We start from the raw sequence: 15,073 nt of genomic DNA on the forward strand, positions 1-15,073 counted from the left end.
GCCCCCGGCCAGGCAGCCAGCTCTGGGCTGCACGTAGCCGCTGATCAATACATCAAAGCAGCCCTCATGGGGACTGCCAGGGTACAGGCAGGCAGACAGGACGTGCTGCCACCAGCCACGCTGGCTTGAGAGGCAGCGAGATCAAACTGCAGTTACAAGGCTTGAAATGCAAAATGCAAAAACACGACGAGACAGTCCCAGCGCCAAAACAACCATCTAACCCCAAACCACCGCCCAGCCCAATGGCTGTCCCCAGCTGTGGACTCGGCAGATGGGAAGGGGACAGGCGAGGCTGTGTTGTGCTCCTGACTCTGGCAGCATCCAGGACCGACCTGCCGCATCCCCACCCACCACGCTCAAATCCTCCCCGAGAAATTTGCGTAGAGAACAGGCGGCCCTGCGCAGGCTCCGCTTCGGCACAGGCACTGGCGTGTCTTAGGGCTGCAGCAGCTCCAGCTTTTGGTGGATGTGCTGGCTGCGGGAAGCACGTCCCTGGGGGACTCATGGAGAAAGAGGGAGAGCGGAGCCAAGCACCACGGCAAACGGCTCTCATTAGAGCTAATGACTGCACATCTCCCCTCCCTGGGTGCTTCATAAACACAGCTATTAATTCCTCTGAAGCCACATCGCTGGCAAGCCAGCGCAGCGACTGCAGCAGAAGCTTTGCAGACTGGGGCTCTGCACGAGCCGCCACTCCATGCCAGCCTAGCCGGCAGCAAGTGAAGTCCAGAAGGGCCAAAACCCACTGTGTTTGGGGGGACAGGGTGTCCCCAGCAGGAGCACCCCACTCACCCTCCTGGGAGCCTGCGCAGCAGACATGGGAACAGCTATGTATAACAGCTATAGGTATATTTAGCTCAGCAGCCACAACAGAAAGCAGCTTCTGATGTTCTCAGCCCTAGACTCGCTCCTGGTGCCTTCCCAGGGTCCCGCCCTCCTCCAGAAATATTAACCCCAGCTTTAATTACTTTTTGACCAACATGATGTGCTTCCCCCTTCCCCGCCCCAGACATGCACAGCGGCAGTGTCACCAGGGAACAGGCTGAGGAACAAACTGGAACCATGGTATTTTTGGAAAATTTTTTCCTCTCAAGACAAGAAAAATGAGAGAAGGGTTTTTAGCAAAAGATTTCTTATTTCCCCCCCCCCCCCCCCCCCAGGGTGATTAAATATGTGCACGTGGGTTTGGAAGACAGACAGCGCTGGAGGGGTAAGTGCACATGAATTTTCCATAGGGCATTTGGGGACCTGCCCCAAGCCTGGCCATGCTGGGCTATTCCAGCTGTCCATACGCCAACAGCAATGTCTCCCCTACTCCTGCTCCCCAGCCAGCTCCAAGCACCTGAGGGACCCCATCAGTCGCCCTGGCTCTCACAGCCAGGGACCTGCAGGGTCTGGAGGGGACCCAGGTACCAGACCTTAATGTGCACCCCTGTGCCATCTGTCTCCCCAGGGTGATGAGATGTGGGAATCCCCTAGGAGGGTCCTGCTGTCCAGGCCACTGGCCAAGCATCACCCAGAGATGTCCTTTGGGAGCTGCTTCCAGCTGGTGTGTGAATACTACAGACCCCCACTGCAACAGTGGGACATGTAGAGCGGGAGGGCAGGGACAAGCGCCAGCAGCCACAGCCCCGTGTGGGATGACACCAAGCGTTACAGGAGATTTACGTGGCCACCAAGAGACATCAGAGGGTTTCTCTAGGCCAGTGCAGATGCTACTCCTGCTCCCCAGCATCCGACTGTCCCAGTTCTCCTGCACCAGGGGGGTCCCATCCCTGCCCACCCAGGAGGAACATCACCCTGCCAGGAACTGGGCAACATGAGACCCTGGTCAGGTCAGGTCAGGTAGGTGCACACGTGTAGGTCAAGTCATGCCCAGGCACCACGATACCTCCTCCAAACATGACATAAGCATCTGCAGAGCCAGCATGAGCTCTCTTCTTGGCCCTGTCCTCAACCCCACCAGGTGATGCTGAGGGAGCTGGCAGCACTTGTCATGCTCTGCCTCAGTTTCCCTGCTCTGCAACAGATATCAGCGACTTTGGTGGTCATAAAGTCACCACCTGAGTGTGTTCTGGCACTCCTTGTCCCTGCCTCTACGAAAAAAGATGCTGGTCGTGTCCTGTCTGTCGATGGCTTCACAAGAACTAGGTGTGATGCTGTCAGGGCCCAACCTGCAGGACGATGGAGCTGCTCCCTCACCTGCGTCTGGACACAGCCAGCCAAGCTGCTCTGCACCTGCTCATGGGCCACCAGTCAGAAGGACAGCTTGCACCCAGCACTAGAACCCATTGCAAGGCCAAACATGCTGGGGTGCCCTGTCCTAAAGGGCTGGGACACCCACAGAGAGCCTGGCTGATTCCCTGGGAGCCCATGGCACAGGCTCCTACAGTTACGTGGCAATTAGGGACTTATCTGTAAAGCAGCAACCAAAATAAATCAGCGCTTTACCAGTGGGGTGCTGCCTTGCCACCCCCCCAGCTCAGGCAGGAGTGGAGCAGAGCCCCAGCTCCACTGGGCAGCCTGCGCCCAGCCATCCCCACGCTGGCACAGGTGACTGCTTTTTCTGCTCAAAGCCAGCATGGGGAGAACACAGGCTGTCCTGGGGCCAGCAGGATGATCAGTACCAACCTCATCTCCCTCCCGGCCATGCTGATAAACCAGCCTCAAAACAGGCACTACACCCAAGGAGCCCAGGGAGGAGAGAGCTGGCAGGACCACAGCAGTACCACGAGCCTGGCCACCACCTGGGGCCCCTCTGAGCTCAGCTCACTGTGCAGGGACAGTGACAGGGACTGAGCACCCAGGACAGAGCTGCATGGTCCCGGCTGAGCACTCCTGACAAGCAAACCTGGCTTCTTCCCAACCCTGGGCACCCAACACATAGGGCTGGGAGGCAGACAGACGCACAGAGACAGAGGCACAGGCAGGGGAGGAGATCACTCCACCCCGAACCAGCAGCTCTCACTGGGGTGATGATGGGCAGCATGGCAGGAGCCTGCCTGCATCCAAACCCGGCAGCATGAGTGGCGTTCATGCCAGGGAGAGCCCACAGTCAACTGGGGACACAAAGGGACCTTGGCCGGGAGCCTCTCCATCACTCCCCTTCCCTTCCCTGCTGGGCTGGCAGGCTGTGAAAGCCCTGTCTCCACGGCTGGGCTGCCAGGGCGAGCGAGCATCTGGGAGGAAGCGGGGAGCGGGTCCTGCACCCCGAGGGGCAGGGAGCTTCGGCGCACACACGGGCCTGCTTGGCTGCAAGCACAAAGGCTGAGTTGTTCAGCGCCGCTGCCCTACGCCAGCATTTGGCCACGGATGGGGGAGCCGAGCGAGGCTGGAAGCCAAGCACTGGATGGGCACCATGGGGCAGGCAGCCCTCAGAGGGTTGGCTCAGGGGTCTCTCCACCCCAGCAGTATTCGTCCCCCATCCCGGCATCTCAAGCCCTGCGACCAGTGGAGGGGATGGGGTGCACCACACCGGGCAGAGCCAGTATCCCCATGTCAGGGCTGGATCCACCAGCAGACACCACCCAGCCCCCTCTGTGCACCAAAGAGTGGCTGTTTCCTTGCACAGGAAGGCATAATGCGGCTGACATGGGCTGCTGGGTTCATGTCCTTGTGTCCCCCTGCCTCCTCACTCAACTGCCTCAGTTTCCCCCCTCGCAGCCCACTGCTATGGCAACTCCAAGAGGCTCCAGAGCATCCTTTGGCCCCCAGCACTTTGACAAAGCTGTGGCTGCACACTCCCACAGCCCTCCGGCCCATGGTGAGAGACACGACACGCACCACCCCCACCCCAAACTGCCTGCAGCTCCCCCCAGGATGCACCACCCTGCTGACACACAGCCACCCCGGGGCAGGGCGGCCATCCCACCCAGCACACCCCAGCAGGAGAGGATGGGCATGGAGGCAGAGGGGAGCCAGCCTCCCCCAGACCCATCACCCGGCATCATCCACCTCAGACAGGGGCTGTCCCAGCCCAGGGAGGCCAAGCACACACCTCCTCACCACCATTTCTCAGCGCTGTCAGGGGCCTGCAGGGCAGCTGCTCCAGTATGGGGGTGTGGGCGACCCCCCAGCTGCAGTTGCCTTTTCTAACCTTCCCACCACAGAGAGGCAGAGCAGCAGGCTCCCCAGCTACGGCAGGGAGCTCCCATCCCTCTAAGACTGTTCTGGGAGGGGAGGGTGGCTGCCCCCCTGCAAGGAGCCATTCCTCTCCCCTCCCAAGGCTGGATCCGAGTGGCCTGCCCAGCCAGGCAGGGCTGGTTTCCCAGGAAGCTGAGCCAGAGAGCCGGGGAGTGGTGGATGGAAGCATTTTCCTTCTCCACGCCAGGCCCTGTAGGCTCGGAGGCACTTGCTCTTTCCCCCCCCATCTCCAAGGCTGCCTGCTGCGATGCTGGCAGCCCCAGCACCAGGTGAGGGGCTGGGGCACTGCCCCCACCTGGCTACAGGCACCTCTGCCAGCGTGGGCTGGGAGAGGTTGGAGCTGGCAGACCCCAACCAGCCACGCAGCCCAGCTGCTCTGGATGTGCCTGCCAAGACACGCAGGCTGGGCAAGCCCAGGCAGCACTTGGCTCTGCTCCCCATGTTGCCCGCATTCATCCTGCTCTCATCCCCACTCCCTGCATCACTTGCATTCACCCTGCTCCCATCCCTGCATCATTCTGCTCCCCACATCACCTGCGTTTGCCCCATTTCTCCTCTCCACATCACCTTGCATTCACCCCGCTCCCATCTCTGCATCACCTGTGTTTGCCCTGCTGCCATCCCCACTCCCCCCATTGCCACATCCCCGCTCCTTGCATCACCCCATTTGCCCTCTCTCCAGCCTCCCCAGCACCGGAGCTGCAGCAGCATCTGCCAGACAGCCTGGACTCACACGTAGCCCATCTGTCAGTCTCGCTACCCTCTCTGCTCCCTGCACGCTTTGCTCTCCTCTTCCCCAAACCTGCCCTCCACGCTTTGCTGCTGCCCTATTATCCCTCCCAGCAGCACAGGGCAGCCAGGAGGAGAGCAGCTTTAACGTTGTCCTGTGCTGCCCTAGGACATTCTATGGGTCGAGGACACCCTGGGCACTGCAAACCCACCAGGCAAGGCAGTGTGTGGCACACAGGGTGCAGTGTGGCAGAGTATGGGGCAAGTAGCTCTCCAGGGAGCCGGGAGCTGCCAGCATCACCAGGGTAAGATCAGAGCAAAGTGCTCCAGGTTTTCCCGTATCTCCAGGCCAGCATGGCAAGCATGGGGCTGCCTGCCCTAACCAGCGGGCAGCAGCTCCCCAGGTCTCAGCTCAGCGTGGCTTGATCCCGTGGGGGCATCTGCCCCCTTGCCCAGGAAGGGATGCCCTATTTCCCCTGAGCACGGGGTCCCGGGAGAGGGCTGGCTGCCAAGGGCTGGCTGGTTGCACACAGGTTGCTTTGGACCCAAATCAAGGCAAAGTTAAGCATTTAATTACCACGGCAGGGAAGCAGCTCAGCAATCAGAGAAAATTGAATCAGGGTCCCCAGAGACTGCCAGGTCTGGTCAGCAAACGTTCCAATGAAGTATAGCAAGCCACCTCCCAGCAGGAGCGAGCACAGGAGAGCGCCAGGCTCAGGCTGCCTGCAGAGCCACCCACGCCACGCGGTCCCTGCCCGTGCTCCAGCCAAACACCACCAAAGCAGAGGGTGCCATGGCCAGCACAGCTGGACCAGCACCAGGGGCAAGACGGAGCTCCCTGGCTGCTGGGTCCCTGGCTGCTGGCTTCTTCACCACAGCGCCAGGAAGCCTGGGGACAGGCAAGTCCCCACAGAGCTGGGGTGTGTGGGGATGGGTGCTGGACACAGCTCAGCGTAAGGACATGCCTCCACTCTGCATTCACCCCCCGAGGAAGCAACCCCAATACAGATCCTCTGCATGGATGTGCTGGCTGTGCCCAGCTCCCGGCTGCCCAGCCTGCTCCCTGGAGGGACAAACCCTGCTGCCTTGGACCTCAGAACCCACTGGGCCCCTCCTAATCCTCCTGCTCCAGGCTTTCCCAGGCTTAGGGAAACCTTTAAATCAGGCCTTGGCAGCCACCATGTGCTGCTCATTAGCTCTGGCAGGAGCACACCGGTGCTGAGCTGTGCCATCTGCTCTGTGCCGAGACCCACCGCAGGTCGGGGATGAGGGACTTGCTGCCCGCACAGGGACCCAGTACCCGGGGACACCCACCCCAAAGCAACGGGCAGAGACCAGCAGAGCCCGGGGGAAGCACGGGATCGTGCTCTACCCAGCCTAGAGGTGAGCAGGAGCAAACCAAGTTTGGGATCTCCCTGGACTCCTCCTTCACCTCCATACGTGGCTGGCAATGCCATCAGCTCTGTGCTGGACCTGCCCGAGAGAAGAGGCTGGGAAACACCACGAGGTTGCTTGCAAACAACATACCAGGACAGTCATCCACAAAGGGGTGCGAGGCCCCAGAACCCCGGGTGGGGTGGGCAAACACACGTGTGGCAGCAGACGCAACTCGACGCACACCCTGTGAGTTCACCGTGTCCGAATCCCACTCCAGTACTGGAGATAAGGTGTTCCTGGGCCCCCTGAAAGCAGGCACACCTGCAGCCCACTGGCACACTCTGATTGCCACTGGGAAAACACCCCAATCTTGGTAGAAGATGCTGCAACTCCAGAGCCCACAGAGGACATCTGGAGCAACATGCCCACAAGACAGGAGAGCGGGTGGCAGAAAAGAGGTGTCTCTCCAACACCCACCCCCTCCAAATAGTCCCAAGCCTTTGGCCAGCAGGACAGGGGGTGCTACCAAGCACCCAGGAGCAAAACTGGTCCCACAGCTTGGAAGGGAACAGGCACATTTTGCCCTAACACCCTCCTCGGGCAGGTGCAGCATGAAATAATAGATGAGCAGAGACCACGGTGACACGGCCCGAGAGACCCCCACTCCTAACGCAGGCAGGGGTTGGGCTCTGCCTCCCAGCCTTGCAACACCGGGCCAAGGAACTGCCCTTGCTCAGTACTTGGAGGGCAGAGAGGAAGGCAAGGATCAGGAGCCCAGCTCCAGCCTTTCTCCCCCAAGACAATGCCTTTCCTCCCTTACCAGCACTGCTCATCTCCTGCCAGACCAGTGCTGGGATGGAGACATCCCACTCCTGCCACCCAAGCCCCCAGCACACTCACAGGGCTCTGCCAACACATTATTTGGGTTATTGTGTCCAGCAGCACCAGAAGCTCGCATGAAGCTCACAGGACCCTTGCAACTTCTGGGGAAGAGCGTGCCAAACAGACCCGGCACATCCCACCCTGCCCCACCGAGCCTCCTTGCCCCCAGCACCTCCATCCCTTTCCCCGGAGCACCCACACTTGGTCCTTGGGCTCCAGCACTCAGGTGTGCCCCAGGCTGTTGCCAAGGAGGAAGGAAGAGCCCGGGGAAGAAGTCAGAGGTAGTTTTGTGCCTGGTGCTGAAGATCAGGCTGCATTGCTCTCCGGGAAGGGGCTGAGAGCCTGTAGGCCCCTGGCTGCAGCAAAGCCCAAGGGCAGGGTGGGCAGAAGCAACTTTATTAAATCTTTCAGCCTTGGGGAGGGCCGGGCTGGTGCAGGAATGCCCCTTGGGTTGCCCCTGTGCCAGTCTCCAGAGCTTTGCCCTCAGTGCTGGCCCAGACACGGGGCTGGCAACACTGGGAGAACAGACCCAGAGCCTGGAGGGAGGTGGCTGCGGAGCCACCCTCCCGGGGCACCACAGGGGCACCCACCAAGAACAACAGCCCGGCGTGAATGGATGGGCAGGCAGGCGTTCACAGCCCTGTGCGGTTTGGTGGGGTGTGAGACCATGAGACAGGGGAGTTTGGAACCAGGATCGGCTACAGCAAGCTGTGACAAGAAACAGCTCCCCAGCATGTCTGGGAACTGCAGAGGAAGGGAAGGGATTTCACTGGGACCTGGGGGCTCAGCCCTGAATCCTCACTTGGAAATGGGGGCGACAACCATGCTGTGTCCACATGGAGCAGGGCAGAGGAGCAGATGCCAAGCGCGATGGGGCTGCCAACCACCCCTGCTCTCAGAGCAGTGCAGAGCCAGCGGGGACACAGGGACATGCCACTAGACCAGCTCCGGGGCCGCCCGGAGGGGAAGGGATGGCGGGAGGCCGGTCACCTTCCCTCCCACCAAGCCAAAGCACAAACCCACCAGCATCCAGCCAGGGCAGGCAATCACCCCATGGAATGCTGATCTCCTGCAGTAGAGCCTGGTGGCAGCTGCTCTCACAGTCCACCACATCCCAAACCTGCCGGCTGTTTTACCAACGACAGGGACTGTTTTGACAGCCTGTGGCAGGAAACAGCCCTGTGGGACCACCAGGGCCAGCCCCCCCCATCAGGAAGAGCACAACAGTCACCCAACCAGGGCTGGCTCCTCAATTAGCACTGGACTCAGCGGGGATATCGCCTTCCCTCTCCTGGGGCCAGGAGCCATGTTCCTGGCAGCTTTGTTTAGGGCTTCATCTCCTGCAATTTCCTCCTGCCCCCAATTTCACTGCTGGTGCAGGAAAGCCACAGCTGGCTCCGTCTTCTGGCTTAGAGACAGCCCCGGCCTCCCAAGTTCCCGACACTTCATGGCATTACACGTTTAAATCCCTCGCTGATGGATGATGGGTGCAGGCACCAAAAGCCTCTTGAAGCTGCTTTGCTCCGAGCAATACCACAAGCGATGGTGTATCTGTGTGGGACCGCAGGGTGCAGCACTGCTCCCCCCTCACACCGGCACCATCCCCTTTCTAACATTTCCGCTGTAAAAGCCAGTGAGGGCACGCCTGATTGAAGCCAGGCACAGAAAACCCCTTCGCGCCCACACACCTGGGCTCAGCACTTCCCTCCGAGACCCATTGGGGCCCCCTACCCACCACAGCCCCCAGCGTCTCTCTCCACACAGGGGAGGCCAATTTAACCCTGCTTGCTGGGAGCTGAGAGCACACACACCCCTGCATCGCAGCGTGGCTGGGAAGCCCCAGAGCAGCTCTCCCAGATGGGTTCAGCACAGCAGCGAAAGAGCCACAGGACACGGGGGGCCCTCACTGCCAGAGCTGAGCTGCCCTCGGTGGAGGCAAAGGACGGGGAAAGCAGCTGGGGATGCTCACGCTGGTGTTCTGCCTGCCCAGCACCCCCGGGCTGTAGAAGCCTCTTGAGATATTTCCTCTGTGGGATCGGGGCTGCTCGACAGGGAGCCTCCCAGCCCCTGCAGATGGAAGATGGGGCACCCCAGGGCTGTGCTGTGCCACTACAGCAGCACAGGCTGTCTCCTCCTCAAGACCACAGGAGCACATCGCATGCAGAGGGGTGGGTTTGCCTCATCTCTCCCCTGTGTCCCCTCCCCTGTGACATCTGAGCAAAACCAGCCCAACACCAGCCAGCCCTGGCAGGAGTCCATGTCCCACGAGCCACCCCACAGCGTCCCCTCAGGACCACATCGAAGGGGCTCGGAGCTGCAGCAGCAGCTGATGTGCTGATGGTGGGCAGAAGGTACCAGGCTGTACCACCCCTCTCCGTGCTGGAGCCCTTGAGCAGCACATGCACCGGTGTGGCACGAGTTAGGCTCACACCACCTTGCCATCCAGACCCAAAACTGCCCCAGGAGGAGCTGGTTTGCAAGGGCTACAACAACTCTGCCTCCACAGGGACCAACCCCAGCTGGTCCCACAGCCTTCGGGTTCACAGAAACCATCCCAGCAGGCAGGGGAGTCCTGGCCACGTGGCAGCAAAGATGCCAGGATGCTGGCAGGGTCGGGAGCCCAGCTGATCCTGGCACCTAGCCTTTGCCAGCATGCTCCCACTGAGCCCAGGCCCTCCAGGGCACATGGTGATGGGTGCATGAGTTTGCCCCATCACGAGCGGCACATCCCATCCTTCTTCCCAAGGAGGAGGTGGGAGCAGCTCCCCAGGGCAGGAGACAGCCAGCACCGGGCTGCCCACACAGAGTGCAGGGCATAACGGCATGAGTGTTTCTGAGAGCAGCAGAGCACTGGAGGTTGCAGGGTTTAAATAAACTTGAAATCCGACTCAACTTCCTTCCCCAATTTCACAAGCTCCGTTTCCTGAGTCTCCGCAGCCAGCCGGGCGTGCTCGGGTGCCGTGGGCAGCTCTGGCACAGGGGGTGCCACCTTCTCTCTGATGAACTGGGCAGTTTGAAAGTACCCTCAGGGAGCACTTCTGCAGCCAGCCCGGCTTCTCAGACCTCTTCCGGCCAAGGAGTTTAATGGCCTCTGGGTCAATATGCGCCCTCAGCCCTTCCTGACACAGCAAAACCACCCCGTGTGCAGCAGAGCTGGGCTCCACCTCCTGCAGCCAGCACGGGGGTCCCGCTTCCCCCGCTGCACCCCCAGGCAGCTGACAGCACCTGACTGCACCGGGTGGGGGGGAACTGCTGGGAGGGGGGGGCCGCTGAGGCTCAGGAGAAGGCACAAGCCTCAGCTCGGCGGCTCTGCTCCCCGGATGGAGGAGGCATTGCAACCACCCATTTGAAGGTCACCTACAGAAGGAAACGGCAGTCGGTGCCTTCCCCGGTCCCTGAGGAAACCACCCCGCAGCAGCAAGGAGCGAGGGTTCCCAGGCCACCCCGCTCCGCACCGCCGCAGCCGGCGGCCGCTTCCCAGCTGAGACCGTTACACCAGCACCCAGCCCGACCGCCGCCAGCAGCTCGGCCCCATCGCTTCCTCCCCAGTGGCGTCTGCCGGAGCTGGCAAGCTCAGACTCGCCCATGAAGCGACACGCCAGGCTTTAGGCTGATGGGCAAGTGAAGGCAGAGCTCGGGCAGCCTTAATGCCGAAAGCAGACCCTGCCTGCAGGGAGGGCGGGAGTCGGGGCAGGATCCAGCCCTTCCCTTGCAGACAGTGTAGGTCTGAGTTGCAGGTACAAGGTGCAGGTACAAATCAGGCCCCGGGCCAGGAGCCGCCACTGGGCCTGCATTTCCCTCTGCCAACAGCAGTGCTGCAGCAGATACCAGCTGCTTCACCCCTGGTACACAGGAAGCCCCTGTGCCCCAACCAGTGGCTCAGCACTCGGGTCCTTTGGGCTCTCAGTGCCAATGGGGCAGCCGGGGGTCTCCCGAGGGAAGGATGGAGCCTGTGAAGCTGATAATGAAACGCCACAGCATCTCTCCTGCCTCCTCCTGCCAGGTCAGGAGAACCAGCAGGAACTGGGGTCCCTCCAAGGACAGCACGGTCCCACCGCCCCTGCTCCTCTGTCCCCACTCCTCCCACCACGAGAGGTCCGTGAGGCCCCAGAGATGGTTCCTGGTGGCTGCAGCACCTCTTGACATCAGCTGGACCATCCCCATCACCCAGCCATTTAACCCCATCAGCACACGGCCCCTTCCTTCAAAGCCCCCCTCACTGCCCAGTGCCCGTGGTCCTTCCCCAGGTCGCAGTTCGCTCCCACCAGCAGCACAGACACAGAGACCCCGAAGAAATGGCACAGCTGGCACATTGATGTTATTATAAAGGGACAAAAGGGGAGCTTTGATGCGTGTCCCACCACACCCCAGAGGCATTCAACCTCCTCTATGCTCTGATGGCTGAGGGAGGTGGGATCTGGGGGCAGGTTTCAGAGGGTGGGAGGTCTTGGAGACTCCCACAGCCCAGCTGCTCCACTGGCAGGGTGTCACGAGCGCTCACAAAGGAAGACCTCGCTCTGCTCCCAGCCCAGGGCAGGAGGGGACTCAGCACCAGCCCCCCAAGGGCTGCTTTGGCAGAAAAGCCGGGTCGCCTGCAGGGAGAGCGGCTCACAGCCCGGCCTTGGGAGCCACCTTCCCGCATGGCGCTGCGACCTGCCTGCTTTGTCTCGCAGTCTCCTTGCTCCCAGCCCTGCTCCTTTGTCCTGCACGCTCACCTTCGCCAACATATTGCCCCAGCTCCCTGGCACCCACCGGCCACACCAAGTGGGATGCCAGCTCGCTCCATCAAGGAGGGGGTGGGAGAGAGTTGTACACACCCTCCCCCCGCCCCCCCCAGATCCTTGCCATGGGCACCCCAGTCCCACTGCAACGCTGCATAGTCAAGTTACCTCCCAGTCGTGATCCCCTCCCTGTGCACCACACAGTCCTCGACCCAAATTGCTGGCAGGGGCCAAAGGGATTAGGTAGGAAAAGCCCAAGAGAAACGACTCCACAGCCACCATCCCCAGTGGCACCCATTCCATATCCCGGGCAAAAGGGACCCCAGCCTTGAGCCGGGCCTTAGTTAAAAGGCTTCATCCCGAGAGAAATGCAGGATGGAGGACGGGAAGAGTCTGGCCAGCAGGAAATCTCCACCCTCAGCTGCCAGCATCACTCAGTTCCCAGGTCAGTGTCCTGGCATGGACACCCCTGCCTGGGCACAGCCCGGCTCTGCCCCTGTGCAGGCACCCCAGCAGCACCCGCACAAGGGGATGCTGTCACCTCCCCGGCAGCTCCCTCAGCCTTTGAAACCACAGCCTGGCCCCGATTCTCAGCCTCCTGAAGAGAACAAGGCAGAAAATTGCCCCTGACTGCTTCCAAGATGGGCAGATTGGACTGGTTGGCAGCGCTGGGAGGTGTCTTGGTGCACACACACGCATGCACACACACACAGACACGCACACCCGCACACAGGCATGCACAGCCCCACACCCATCCTCTTCCTCCATCTGCTGCACCCAGCATCTTTTGTGCTCTTGCTCTGCCCAGGTAGGCAGGGACTGGCCCTCTGCAAATCCTGCTCCCAGGACTAAGGCAGCCCCCCCCGCAGACTGCCAGCGACACCCCAACCTGCCCGGTGCCGTCCAGGGTATGGACAGAGGGACACTTCGTGCCCAGCCCTGCGGGAGACGGGGATGTCGGTGTAACCGCCTGGGGCTGGGCCCGCCGAGCCCTGTCCCCGCGGGGGCCCGATCCGCCCCTCGCCCGGCTCCGCTCCCACACCCCGCACGGGAGCCGGGGGCGCCGAGGGCCAGGCCGGGTTCACGCGTGTCCCGCGGACCCGGTGAGCAGGGGGAAGCCGCACACGCGGTGCCTTCCCCACGCGGGACGGCAGCTCCGGCCGTGCCCGGGGTCCTTCCCCCCCCCGCCCCCCGCCTCTCCCGCCGGCTCCGGCGGGGCTCGTACCCCCCCCCTTCCTCCGGGGGCTCCTTCTTCCTCCTCCCGGGGCAGGGAGAAGCCGATCGCCGCCGGGCTGCGGGACCCCAGCGGCAGCGCACGGAATACACCCAGCCTGGCACGGCGCTAACAAAGAGCCCCCCCGGGGTTCGCCCGCCCCCGCGGGGCTCTGCGGACGATGCGGCGTCTGTCCCGCCGGCTGCCGCCGAGCCCCGCGCCCCTCGGGCTCCCGCAGCGCCCCCCGAGTCCCCGCGGGAATCAGACGCTCCCGGCAGCTCCTTTATTGCGGTGCCCGATCCCGGGCGCATTGTTCCCAGCCCGGGAGCGCACAAAGGACACCGCGATGCCGCATCCTTCCCTACCGCGGCGGGGAGGGAGGCGGGGGGGGAACAGGCGGGGACCCCCCCCCCCCACACACACACACACACTCCCCCGGCATCTTGCCTGGCACCACCGGGGGGGCCAAAGCCACCGCGAGGCCGCCGGGAGCTGCCGAGCTGCAAAGGCTGGGCTCGCCAGGTGAGGGGACCGGGGGGTCCCTGCCTCCAACCCCCTCCCCCGGCCGCAGGGGAGGGGAAGCGGGGGCATCGCGGGGCTGCGCGGCCGGGGGGAGCCGTGTGGTGAGGGGGGAGGCAGCCCCGAAACGATGCCGAGTGGGGGGTGGGGAGGATAGCGGCGGCGGGGCCGGGGAGAGCAAAACCCGGCTCGGGGGGGGGACGACGACGGACTCGGTGCACCGAGCCCCCCCCCCCGCTCCTCCCGCCGCGCACAGCCGACTGCAGCCACCGACCCGCCGGGGGGCACCGAGTCCCCTGTCGTGCCGAGCTGCCCGTGCCCCGGAGGATGCCCCGAGCTCCCCGCGGCCCCCCCAGCGCTCACCTCACGGCCACCTTGACACAGCTGTCCGGGGCCGCCATGGCCCCGCCGCCCGGGCACCGCCGCTGCCCGACAGCATCCACGGGCGGGGGAGGGGCGGGGGCGGGGCCAGGTGCGGGGCGGGGCCGGGACACGCCCCCAGGCGACAGGCGACAGGCGGGGACACGGCCAGACACACAGACACGGGGCTGTCATGTGCGCCCCGCGCAGCCCCCCCCGAGCCCCCCGAGTCACAACAGAACACAAACGCATCCAGCCCCCCCCACACTCACACACTCACACTCACACACACTCACTACTCACACTCACACTCACACTCACACAATCACACACTCACACAGAGACTCACTCACACACACACTCACTACTCACACTGACACTCACTACACACACTCACACGCACACACACTCACACTCACATAGAGACTCACACACACACACTCACTACTCACACTGACACTCACTACACACACTCACACTCGCACACACACAGAGACTCACTCACTCACTACACACACACATTCACTACTCACACTCACACTCACACAATCACACACTCACACAGAGACTCACTCACACACACACTCACTACTCACACTGACACTCACTACACACACTCACACGCACACACACTCACACTCACATAGAGACTCACACACACACACTCACTACTCACACTGACACTCACTACACACACTCACACTCGCACACACACAGAGACTCACTCACTCACTACACACACATTCACTACTCACACTCACACCCACACACTCACTACTCACACTCGCACACACGCACACTCACGCACGCTTTCACACACACCCACACACTCAATACACACACTCACTCACTGAACACACTCACATGCACTTTCACACACACTTTCACACACACACTCAATGCACACACGCACATACTCACTACACACAAACACACGCGCACACACTCACACATGCATGCACACACAGTCTCACACACGCTCACCCACTCACTCACACACATTCACACACACTCTCTCAGACACACACTCTCACACACATGCACTACACACACTCAGCACTCACAGACGCACTCACACACACTCTCACCCATGACCCTGCCCCTGCTGAGCCAGCGGCCCTGCCACCAC

This window comes from Numenius arquata, chromosome 24 (genome assembly GCF_964106895.1).
Source record: "Numenius arquata chromosome 24, bNumArq3.hap1.1, whole genome shotgun sequence".
Classification (NCBI taxonomy): domain Eukaryota; kingdom Metazoa; phylum Chordata; class Aves; order Charadriiformes; family Scolopacidae; genus Numenius; species Numenius arquata.